Source organism: Xenopus laevis, chromosome 1S (genome assembly GCF_017654675.1).
Source record: "Xenopus laevis strain J_2021 chromosome 1S, Xenopus_laevis_v10.1, whole genome shotgun sequence".
In the NCBI taxonomy this organism is placed as follows: domain Eukaryota; kingdom Metazoa; phylum Chordata; class Amphibia; order Anura; family Pipidae; genus Xenopus; species Xenopus laevis.
The window spans coordinates 96,950,484-96,963,348 of NC_054372.1; positions in this window are offsets into that span (position 1 = coordinate 96,950,484).

Sequence of the window (12,865 nt, forward strand, 5' to 3'; positions counted from 1 at the left end):
AATGCTGTGTTCTCAGCATTTCTCCACAAGAGGGGAAGATGAATATTTCTCTATGTCCTCTTAAGCAAATGGGTGTGGCTTTAGAAAATGGTATTAGCCTGAAACCTGTTCTGTTTTATCCCACTCTGAATAATGCAGAGTTGCTCCATTTAGGAGTTGTCGAGTTGTTCCAGCTGGGAGTGGGAGGGAAGAATGGTGAGAACTTTGGAGGCGTCTGAGGAAACCTCAGGTTTCTAAAAGTGAAGTGTCTCCAGAACTGATGAGACAAGCAAATCTATGGCTTTAAATTATAATTAGGGAAGGTCATCATCTTCATGGTCAGAGTTCAGAGGATAATTTGCAGTCTGACAAACTCAACATAGGCTCAGCATAGGTGTGGGGTTCAAGAAATCCCCTTCACTATGCCCTTCAGAAGAGGAAGGAGCCCTGTGTTTTGAGGGTTTGGATTTTTGGTTATTAACCTTTCAAAGATTGGGCAAGTTTAGGAAGACATGTGCAGTAGCTAGCCAAGTAGCCCAGTACAGAATAGTCTGTGCCTGGGAGGAAGGCCCAGGAGAGAAGGGTTCCCTCTTCTGGGCAGTGGTATCCTGTGGGGAATGGTTCACAAACTACACAAAGTGGGAGGCCCAACGGCTAATGTTGTAGTGTCAATATATTTTTATGAAAAATGTTTTATTCTCAAAAGTTCGGGTTGGCCCTTAAGTGATTTTTGGGTCATTCTGTGTGTTATATGTATAGTTAAACGACTGTCAGCAGCAGACGTCAACCCTGCAATGCACAACAGGTTTCTGCATTAAGTGGCTCTGACAAATCCTACTTCAGGCAGAGCTTAGGAAACCACTGGACATGGAGCGACCATAGTACACAGCTGCTTTGTCAATGCACTTGAAATTCTGAAGTAGAATTAATGCCTCATATCTGAAGCAGGCAGCAGGGGGCACTGCACTACTGTATAATGATTTCACTTTGCTATTTCCCAGCAGAGAAAGTTAAAAGGGGCATATGTACAGATAACTTTTTATACAGAGCTACTTGTAAACACAGCAATGTACATTTGTATAATACAGTAAAAATACTATCCCTCTGTCCCTAGATTTTCTTATGTCAATTTAGAAATACAGAACTCTCTGAATCCATGTTAAGCATTCATCGATTATAAGCAACCAAATACCCAGCCTGCTGCTCTGAGATTCTTCTGCCCAGCAAAGGATATACACATATATATATATATATCTATACATATATATATATATCTAAATGCTCTGCCTGTTTCAGGTGCCAATGATCCTTTAACGTCTCTGCTAGGCAGTGGCGGAACTACCGGCTGTGCAGTAGGTGCAGCGGCACCTGCACCCCCAATGGGGCCCGCATCCCTTAAGAGTAATTGCATGTATTCACGTGTGGCGTTCAATAGAGCGTTGCCCATGATATCACAGTTCTGCAGGCCTTAAGCTGATTGAACTGATTGCGTCCAATCGAGCCCATTGCCCCTGGTGGCCCTCCCGCACCTTCTCTCTGATTGCATCGGCTTCACTTTATTTCTTTCTGTGAGGTTTGCTTTTTCTCCTGCAGCTATTCCCTCCGTTCTTAAAAAATGAGATAGCAGCAATTTGTAATTAACGATCCTTCATGATTACAGGGGCCATATGTCACGACATAAATAAACCTGCCCAGAATAGAATTCTTTTAGTGCTGTTGCAATGGGTGCTTATCTGTGTTGTGTCTCCCTGTCTGCCTGCAAAATCTGCGGTAATAGAAAACATTTGTCTGCAGGTCGGATCATAGGCTTTTCTAATTGCAGAGTTGAGTCATGAGGATTTAAATAAGATAACGTGAGTACCTACAGTCATGCACCAATTCACCTATTGCTTTAGGTTGTGTATGTAATGTAACTGGCAGAGAGGCCTTGCACATGCCCCCCATAGTGTAGCATTAAATGGGTGGTTCACCTTCAGGTTAACTTTAAGTATGTTATAGAATGGTAAATTCTAAGTAACTTTTCAATTGGTCTTCATTTTTTTCTTTTAATGTTTTTTGAATTATTTCTCTACTTCTGAGTTTTTACAGCTTTCAAATGGGGACCACAGACCCCCTCTAAACAACAATGCCTAGTAAGGCTATACATTTATTGGTATTGCTACTTTCTCAAACGTCCCTTGGCAGCACAGGTACCAAAGGGTTAATGTCCACTTCCCTGTAGGAGGCAGGATGACAGGAAAAAATCTGCAGGGCTGCTCCTCCTCTTCCCGACATTAGCCCATCCCACTTCAGTTTCTTGTCATGCTGCTTCCAAGGAGGTAGGTAATATATTTTTTTCCTCTCTTTTTCTAGAGATATCAACCAACACTTGTATGGGGTATGCTATTGCGCTGCCCTCACTATTTCTACATGAGTTTGGATTGTGTGCAGGTTTTTAGCATGCTTTTACGCTGCAATATACCCTCTGTGTCATTCCCCACTAAACTCAGGAGGGGGAGGCGTACGATATAACCTACGCTATCCTAGACACAGCACACACCAGGGCAAGTTATGCGAGAGCGCTACCATGTTCTCTATGGATTGAGACGGTACTCTTAGAACGGCATGCTTCTGCGCTGCTCAAGTAAAAGTCATGGGCTAGGCATGCTTTCACACTGCTACAGGCACAGGCATAGAAGGCATGCTTTTGCGCTGCCACAGTATAACAAACGGTCGCACTATTAGACCGGCGGTAACAAGAGGAGGTCAGGGGGACGCAGTGCATGATGACGTCACAGGCACGGCAAGCTGTATAACCGCCTTTCCGTTGTCGCATAGGGCGCATTGCTGTGCAACAGACAAAGAGGGCTCCGCTTCAGCTCTTCTCTCTACCGACATTACCCTGATCCCCCTGACTAACAAGGTAACCTTTTGCCTTACTTCTTGGGGCCCTTTTGTTTCACGCACTTCTGCTACTTTGCCTATTGCCCTTACTAATAGAGTGCCTTACCATTATGGAACGGGAGACGGCTTTCTCACTGGGTCCCAACCAAATGGGGGAACCAACTCAATTGCCCTCCAAAAAGTCCTCTAGTAAGCGGACTAAGACCACCGCCAGTGGTTCTACAAAAAAACCCAGAATAGACTCCTCTCCTCCAGAAAGCAGCCCACCACCACCAGAAATACCAGACTGGCTCAAGGACTTTCAAAAATCCTTTTTGGGGACGACTTCATCCATTGAAAAGCTGGCAACAGCTGCTATGCAAAAGCAAAAACCTACCAGTACTGTTTTGCATACTGCTCATCCGAGCACTTCAGAAACATGTCCAGAGTCTTCGGATGAGGATCCTAATGACTCTTAAGGACGCACTGCTGGCTGATATGTTTGTCACCTTAGACAAAAGAGGTTAAAACCCTGGACAAACTTTTTGTCTCAGTTTCTAAACCACAGCGTCATTTCCAAGTCCACGAAACAGTGGAAGAAGTGATAAAGAAAGAATGGAAATTTCCTGACCGGAAACTATCCAGAGACAAACGGTTAGATAATCTCTACCCTTTTCACCAACAATATAAAGACAAATGGGATCAAGTTCCCAAGGTAGATGCCCCGGTGGCGTGACTAGTGAAATGAACAACTATCCCACTGGAAGATGGCACTTCTTTCAAAGACCCTATGGATCGAAAGACCGAAAGTCTGTTGAAGAACATTTTTACTTCCACCACGTCAGCTTTCGAACCTACCATAGCCATGGCTTGTGTAGCACGAACACTTCTCTGTTGGCCCAGGAAGCCATACAGGAAGCTTATGAGGAGGAGTTCGACATGTCATCCCACCTCTCTAAGATGCTGAACGCAATTCATTACTTATGTGATGTGTCAATGGATTCACTTCATCTGCTTGCTAAATCATCAGCACTAGCAATCGCAGCTAGAAGGGCATTGTGGCTAAAACCATGGAGTGCAGATCTGGCCTCCAAAAAGAATCTAGTGTCTCTACCTTTTACAGGAACCACGCTCTTCTGCAGTGAGCTGGACACGTTAATTTCTAAGATTTCAGGGGGAAAGAGCAATTTCTTACCCCTGGACAAGAGATCCAGGCCTCCTCAGAATTCACAACGCTCGTTTCGATATTCCTACAACAAGAGCTTCCAACAGAATTTCTCTGGGAATTCGAGAACTACCACAGGTTCCAACTCTAAAGGCTTCCGGGGATCTGGCAAGTCAACATGGAACCCACAATGTCGTCCAACCAAGGCGACCACAGATAAACAAGATTCCTGATGCCTTAGCCACCTCTATTCCTCAGGAGACGGTAGGGGGACAAATCAGTTTTTTCAAAGAGGCATGGCTTTTGAACACTTCAGACAAATGCGTTCACAAAGTGGTTACATACGGTTTACAAACCTTTTTTCCAACAACCTCCACCAACCAGATTCTTGATATCCAGAATACCAACCAACCCGGACAAGAAATCCGACTTCTTTCTCACCATCCAGGAGATGCGAAAAAAGGAGGTCATCGTTCCAGTACCTACACCCCAACGCAACCAAGGTTTTTATTCAAACCTTTTCATGGTTCCCAAAAAGGACGGTTCTCTTCGACCGGTCCTAGATCTAAAGAAACTGAATCGCTTTCTTCAGTTACCTACTTTCAAGATGGAATCTCTGAGAGCAGTCATCGACAATGTAGAGCAGGGCGATTACTTCACCTCGATAGATTTAAAGGATGCCTATCTACACATCCCCATCCATCCATTCTATCAAAGATTTCTATGATTCGCACTACCCAACGAACATTTTCAGTTTCAAGCTCTACCCTTCGGCATGGCCACGGCACCATGCGTGTTCACCAAGGTCATGGCCAGTCTAGTGGCCTACATGAGAGAACAGCATCTAATCCTCATTCCGTATCTAGACGATCTCCTTCTCCGAGCCCCATCCAGAGAGATTGCACAACGACACACAGATGGTTGCCAATTCATACTGCAGCAACATGGGTGGATAATTCACCCAGCAAAGAGCTTCCTGTCACCAGCCCAGTCCATAAGTTTTTTTTGGGATCACTCTTCGATTCTCGAAGACACAGAGTTTTTCTCGCTCATGAAAAAATTCTAAAACGTATCAAAGCGACTTTGTCGACCATTCACAAGACAGATATTTCCATAAGAAATGGAATGCATCTCTTAGGATTAATGACAGCCTATATAGATCTGGTACCTTACGCTCAATTCCACATGAGACTATTTCAACTGGAGCTTCTCCAGAAATGGAACAGATCACCAACATCACTCAACACCAAGATTCGTCTGTTGCGAAACACCAAACAGTCCTTGCTTTGGTGGACACAGAAACAAAACCTGGCAGTAGGACGAGCATGTTCCATAACAAACTCTCTCAAGGTTACCACGGATCTGGTTGGGGAGGAGTTTTCCAGGACATGACTGTACAGGGAAAATGGTCACCAGCAGAGGCAAAACTGCCAATCAACGTTCTAGTACACTGGACAACGGTCCTTCACGGATTTCCCATAAAGGTACAAACAGACAATGCTACCGCTGTAGCCTATCTAAATCACCAAGGCGGCACAGACAGTCTGGGAAGAGGCAGCCAAGATACTTACCTGGGCAGAACAAAACGTTCCACAAATTTCAGCCATCTACATTCCAGGCCAAGACAACTGGGAAGCGGACTTTCTCAGTCGACAGACTCTAGACCCAGGGGAATGGAAGCTGAATCGTCAGCTATTCATTCAAATGGCCAACATATGGGGATGGCCTCAAATCGATCTCATGGCATCAACCTTCATTCACCAGCTACTGAGGTACTGCACACGGTACCGCGACCGCAACGCCACAGCAATGTGCTGACTATCAACTGGAACTTCGATCTGGTTTATGTGTTCTACCGATGATTCACAAGGAAACTGAAATTACACCATACCACAGCCATTGTAATAGCACCATATTGGCCCAGGAGGGCATGGTTTTCAGACTTAAAGACCATGTCCGTAGCCGATCCCTGGAGACTACCACTGTGGCCGGATCTGTTGACTCAGGGACCATACCGACACCATAATCTCGGCATGCTTGCCCTGACAGCTTGGCTATTGAAACCGCAATATGGTCACAGAAAGGTTTCTCTCAGTCAGTAGTGCAGACTCTACTACAAGCCAGAAAGAAATCCACCAAACGGTCATATCACAGGATCTGGAAGATATTCCTAGATTGGTGCAGCCGCAATCAGTTAAACCATACATCTCTACCTATCTCGGATTTATTGGATTTTCTACAACAGGGCTTGGACAAAGGCCTTGCCACAAGTTCGCTCAAAGTCCAGGTATCTGCTCTCTCAATTTTGCTTCAACAACCTTTAGCTGAGCTAAAAGAAATAAAGACTTTCCTACAAGCCGCACAACATATACGTCCACGTTGGCATGCACCTACACCTCCATGGGACCTCACTTTGGTCTTAAACGCGCTACAAAAGTCTCCCTTTGAACCCATGCATTCCATCAGTATAAAAATGTTGTCCCTAAAGGTGGTGTTCCTGGTAGCCATAGCATCCGCAAGGCGGGTCTCAGAACTGGCAGCTCTTTCTTATCGGACTCCTCTATTTGTTATACACGAGGATAAAGTAGTACTTCACACTCAACCAGAATTCCTACCAAAGGTAGTATCTGACTACCACATAAATCAGGAGATTGTCTTACCTTCGTTGTGTCCGAAGCCCAAAACTTCTAAAGAGAAAGTCCTCCACACACTAGACGTTGTAAGGGCGATCAAGTACTACCTACATAGAACACAGGATTTCAGGAAATCCGAGTCTCTCTTTGTCCTATTCGGAGCACCCCAGCAAGGTAACAAGGCCAGTTCCGCATCTCTCAGCAGATGGTTCCGGGAGACAATTTTACTGGCTTACGCAGAAAAAGGAAAACAAGCTCCTTTCAGAGTTACAGCACATTCCACAAGAGCACTGAATACATCCTGGGCTCAAGCCATACCTCCCAACTGTCCCTTTTTCAGAGGGACAGTCCCTCGTTTGACAGCTCAACCCGCAGTCCCTCATTTGTACTGGAAAGTCCCTCTTTTCTATGCACTGAACAGCCAGAAAAAGAAACAAAGTTTCTCACTTAATTGGCTTTTAGCAGAGAGCCCAGAACAGCTAACAGGTGCAAATAAGATACTTTGTAACAATTTTGAGACACAAAAACTCAGTTTAGATAAGGAGAAATATTTTCAAACTTTCATAACCTGCCAAATTTTGTAAAACAAACATGGTAATTAGGGGGTGTGGCCACATAAAGGGGTGTGGTCAAAAAAATTGCTGCGCTACGTGCAGGAAACAAATTTTTGTCCCTCTTTTTACTTCCAAAATGTTGGGAGGTATGCTCAAGCAAATCAGGCCTCCGCAGATCAGATTTGTCGTGCTGCTACATGGTCCTCAGTACACACGTTCACAAAATTTTACAAATGTAATGTTTATGCCTCATCACAGGCAAGTTTTGGCCGCAAAGTTCTACAAGCGGCATTTTTTTAAGAGTCTCCACCTACTATAATGGAAGGCTTTATATTCTGTTTCCGAATTAATCATTTTCTTCTCTTCCTTAAAGTTTTTTCTTATTTTTACTACCCACCCTTCTGCTTTGGGACATAACCCTTTGGTACCTGTGCTACCAAGGGACGTTTGAGAAAACGGGATTTGTGTACTCACCGATAAATCTGTTTCTCTAAGTCCCGAACAGGCAGCACAGGATGTTCCCACCCTCTGCTATTTTAATTCCTTTTCATTCTATGCTTGATAACAATAACTAAAGTGGGATGGGCTAATGTCGGGAAGAGGAGGAGCAGCCCTGCAGTTTTTTTCCTGTCATCCTGCCTCCTAGAGGGAAGTGGACATTAACCCTTTGGTACCTGTGCTGCCTGTTCAGGACTTAGAGAAACGGATTTATCGGTGAGTACACAAATCCCGTTTTTTCATTCAGGCTCAATGCAATTTATATTCCAGTCTTTCATTCAAATGAATTCATAGTTGCTGAGGTAATTTGGACCATAGCAACCAGAGTTTTCTCAGAAAATCTCTGTCTGCGCCATGTTAACGTTAATGTAAAGGTGAACAACCACTTTAATGCTGCACTGAGTAACCCTTGCCATTAACACAGTAAAAAATGTATTTCAGACTCCTGTGCTTATATCCTTTGAGTACAGGTATGGGACCTGTTACTGAGAATGCTCAGGGCCTGGGGGTTTCCAAATTTAACTATGACATTAGGTCAGTAATGCTGTGTTCTAGCCCAATGCACGGGGGTCGCGAGGGGTGGTAGGGGTGCCCAGTTGTAAATGTATGTACCAGGGCCCTTAGGGGTCTAGTTACGCCACTGCTGCTAGTGCCAGACATGCAGCTTTATTCCTTAACATAAAAAGCCTTGAAGTGTGTCTTTAGGGGTCCAAAGTGGCTGCAGCTCCATGAGTGAGTGTCAGCTGAAACAGTCACTGGGCTGCACTCGCCTGTTGCTCAGGAAATGCCTAGTGGTTGCATTGTTCACTATGGGCAGCATTGCCATTAAAGGAGAACTAAAGCTTAACTAAATAAGTAGGCTAGAATCATTGCACATTACGTTTTGGGCTTCTGTACCAGCCCAAGGCAACCACAGCCCTTTAGCAGTAAAGATCTGTGTCTCCAAAGATGCCCCAGTAGCTCTCCATCTTCTTTTCTGCTGATTCAGTGGACATGCTCTCTGTCACTTGTCACATGTGCTGCTGTCACTTACTGAGCTTAGTGACTGACTCACAATATACAATACATGTAGAATCTAAATGTCACAAAATAAGGCTGGTTAGTAATTAATACAGATAATTACTACATGGCAGCAAAGAAACCAGTGCAACTAACATCAGAATTTGATAATCAGCTTTCTAGCATCAGCTTATATTACCGGTCAACCTCAATTTTTGCTTGATAATTTGCAACGACCCCTAAGCTTAGCTTCTCAACAGCTGCTCAGAGCCCACTGAGCATGTGAGTGTCGCAGACACTTTCCAAGATGGTGACCCCCTGTGACAAGTTTGAAGTCCTGGATCATTGCTGCTATTGACAAGCTGAAACGTTAGGCTGGTGCAATAAGTTTACTATATAAAATGTCATTTTTAGCCACATTCATTTTTAAGGTTTAGTTCTCCTTTAAGGTTAGCAATCAACTGTATCGTCAGTTTAAACCAGAACAACTTTCTCCTATTCTCATGCCTAGGTGTGTTTTACCCCCACTGCCATCCATGCATTGTAAATGATAAGGATATTACATTTCATCTCCATGAATGGACTGAGATTTATAACAAACCCTGGCATTTTAAATACACAAAGGCCCAATATAAACCTCTGGCCAATGCCAATATACAGTCATGTGACAACAAATTCTATTTATTGAAATCACTATGAACAGTTTATAGAGATGTATAGGTTTATATGTGGCTGTTGTGTGTAACACTAGAATTTACACCACTGACTAGTGATGGGCGAATAAATTTGCATGTCGGAAAAGTCGATTGCGTCAAAACCGGTGCGCATCAAAATTATTTGGATGCGCGTTGACTTTAACATCGGTGTCAAAATTGACACGAGCATCATTATTGACGCGGGAATCAAAATTGACACGGGCGTCGAAATTAATTTTTCACAAATTTTTCGCCATTTCAATGAAAATTCTTGAATTTTTCGGCAAAGCAAAACGGGATCAATAAAAGACATTTAAAGGGTTTTATATCCCATGATCCCCAGCACAGATATTATTTAAAGTATGGGATTCATTGCAGTGCAGTGTCTGACTGCCCTCCATAACTGAAATGGGGTCACAGGGGGGTAATTTTAAATTTTATTACTGAAAAAGATTTAAATAGTGATACATACTTATTCAGGTGGGGTTTTAATCACTGCAGCTATGATTTACACTAAATATCTTGCGCTACTTTCCTTTAGTTTCACTCTGGGAATATTTGCCTTTCACTAAAGAATAATACATACAGGACAGACATATTATTTAGTGGTTTAACAGGCAAGTTCACCCAACAGTGAGCCCCCCTTTCTCGTCAACGTTGACAGGGATAGTCTGGCTCTCCCCTTACCTTCAAATGAAGGTTTTGAAAATGGATTGTAGTTTAGTAAAGAAGGTGCCTACGATCCACACTGGGGCCTGCCAGAGGAGGTAAAGTATTTTTGGGGCTAGTACCATTTTGATCAATTGGATCTTTCCGACTGGTCCTACCTTAGATTGTCCCATGCTCTGCACTTCTCTCTGACCATCTGAAGCAGAGGAGTGACATTTAGGTCCAGGTATCCCTGAAGGGGCAGTGCTACCGTAACACCAAGATATGTAAACCAATCTACCACCTTGAATGGGCAGTCTGTGAGATTTTTCCCCAGGATTCCCCCTGTCCCCTAGGTATATTACGGTATCATCAGCATATAGTTGTATCTTTTCGTGTACTCCGCCCACCTGGAAGCCTTGTCATTTACTCTAATGGAGGCGGAGGGAGCAGCATATAACAGGCAATCAACGTAGTGAAGTGGGGGCCTATGTTGAACCTCTGCAGGGTCTGCCATAGGTAAGGTCATTCAACCGTATCGAAGGCCTTGGTTATGTCGAGCACCGCCCTGGTTGCTAGCCCATCCATTTTTAGGGTCAGATGAATAAATAGCCGTCTGATATTGTGGGCTGTTGTTTTGTTGGGTATGAACCCTGTTTGATCAGGCTTAACCAACATGGAAATGACCTTCCCCAATCTGCGGGCTAGAACTTTTGCTAGTATTTTCACGTCTGCGTTCAATAGGGAGATGGGTTGGTATGACTCTGGGAGCGTGGGGTATTTCCCTGGTTTCCCTATCAGGACTATAGTGGCCTCATACATCGAAGCTGGCAACCGTTACTGTGTCGTAGCAGCCTAAGAAGGTGTCTATAAAACGTAGTGACTCAGGCAGTTGGGAGGAGTATAATGAGGAATAAAATTGCATAAGTGTCTGCCTGATCTCATCTGTCTGTGGTTATTGCCCCATGTGCAGCCTTTAAGGCCGTAATTGCAGTAGGTGGGTTTTGCGCAGAGGCCACATAGGCAAGTCGTTTTCCTGCCCTTTCCCCTTGCTCAAATACTCTAGCTTTGGAAAACAAATGCTTATGCTGAGCTTTGTCATGCATTAACTTAGAGTACTGCTTTTGTGTAATTTTCAGTTGTTCTATCGATGCATCTGTGGGATGCTCCACCACCTCTCTCTCCATATCGAACATCTTTTGCTCCATTTGGATTTGCGCCCCTTTAGTTTTGTTTTGAGAGCCACAACCTGTGCATTTAGGATACCTCTGATATAGGCTTAGAAGGTATCCCAAATAGTGAGCTGATCTGCACTCAGTTGGTTCAGCTGAAAGAATTCTGCTATTGTCGGTTCTAGCTGTGTTTGGTTATCCAACAGATATAGCCATATAGGGTTAAGTGACCATCTTGATGGTTGTGGGCTTCTGGCTAAGTCTAATTTTAAAACTAGTGGCGAATGATCAGATACCCCTCTTGCTCCATAGGCAATATGACTTAGTAGGGGTAAAGTTTTGTGAGTCACTAGGGCCATGTCTATTCTGGACATGGTTAAGTGGGAGGCTGAGAAACAGGAGAACTGTTGGGTTGCACGGAGCATATGCCTCAGGGAGGGGAGCTCATCAGGTTATGAAAGTTTGTGGGGGTTTCCGTAGTTGTTTTCCCTGCTTTGTGCCATCTGTCCATCTCCTCTCCGGATCCTGCACAGTGTTAGAATCCCCCATTGCTAGCAAGTATGCTCTGGGGTGGGACCCTTGGAACTCTTCTAGTTGAGTCACTATGTCATCTTTATACGGAGGGGGATGTACTCAGATGCGAGTATTACCTCACATTTAGCAATGTACCCATGAACAAATATAAATTTACCCAGCGGGTCCGTACGCACATCCAGCAAACAACAATTAACTCCCTGTCTCGCTGTTTCCCTCCCCATCCACCCAGTCCCCACCGGGTAGATTTCAGCCCTTAACAATATCCAGAACCTTAGTATTGAAGTGAGGCTGGCTCAACTACTGAGTCTCCACTCGTGAGTTGCCTTCAGTAGCAATCCTAGAGGGGGGAGGGCCCTGGTGCATGAGGCACAGCCGGGCCCCGCCACCCTCCATACTGCCGCATTTGTATGTGGCGCACTGACTGCCGGGGGCCCTGAGGCACCCCCTGCTCCCCCCGGTAGTTCCGCCACTGCATGTAAACAAAAGATACTACGAAATAAAGTTTGGACAGTGAGTTTTCTGGTGGGCCCTTGGCACCCCAATACAACATTGTAGTTAACAATCTAATATTTCCCAGTAGCCACCAATTTGCATTTGGAAAAAAGGAAAACTATACCCCTCAAACAATGTAGGTCTCTATAAAGATATATTGCTTAAAACAGCTCATATGTAAAAATCTGCTTCATGTAAATAAACCATTTTCATAATAATATACTTTTTTAGTAGTATGTGCCATTGGGTAATCATAAATAGAAAATTGCCATTTTAAAAAATAATGGCAGCCCCCTGGGATCGTACGAGTCTCTGTGCACACAAACATACCAAAAAAGTTTAATGTGTTTGTTTAATCAAAGTCTCATTGTTTTCTAATACAAAAATCTGCTATATGTGTGAGATTCAGACCATATTTGTAATTGATTCAACATTAAACAGGGATTCCCTCTTGGTTTTATGGCTGAGATTCTAGCTATCTTTATACCAGACATTCTGTCACAGTGGCACAGATCCGATCCACTGGAAACAGCACCCCTGCTCTGCTTTATGGCTATGAGATATCTGTATAACACAGGTTGGCTTGATTGTTGATAGAACTATATTATTTAAAAACAGCCAATCTTAAATT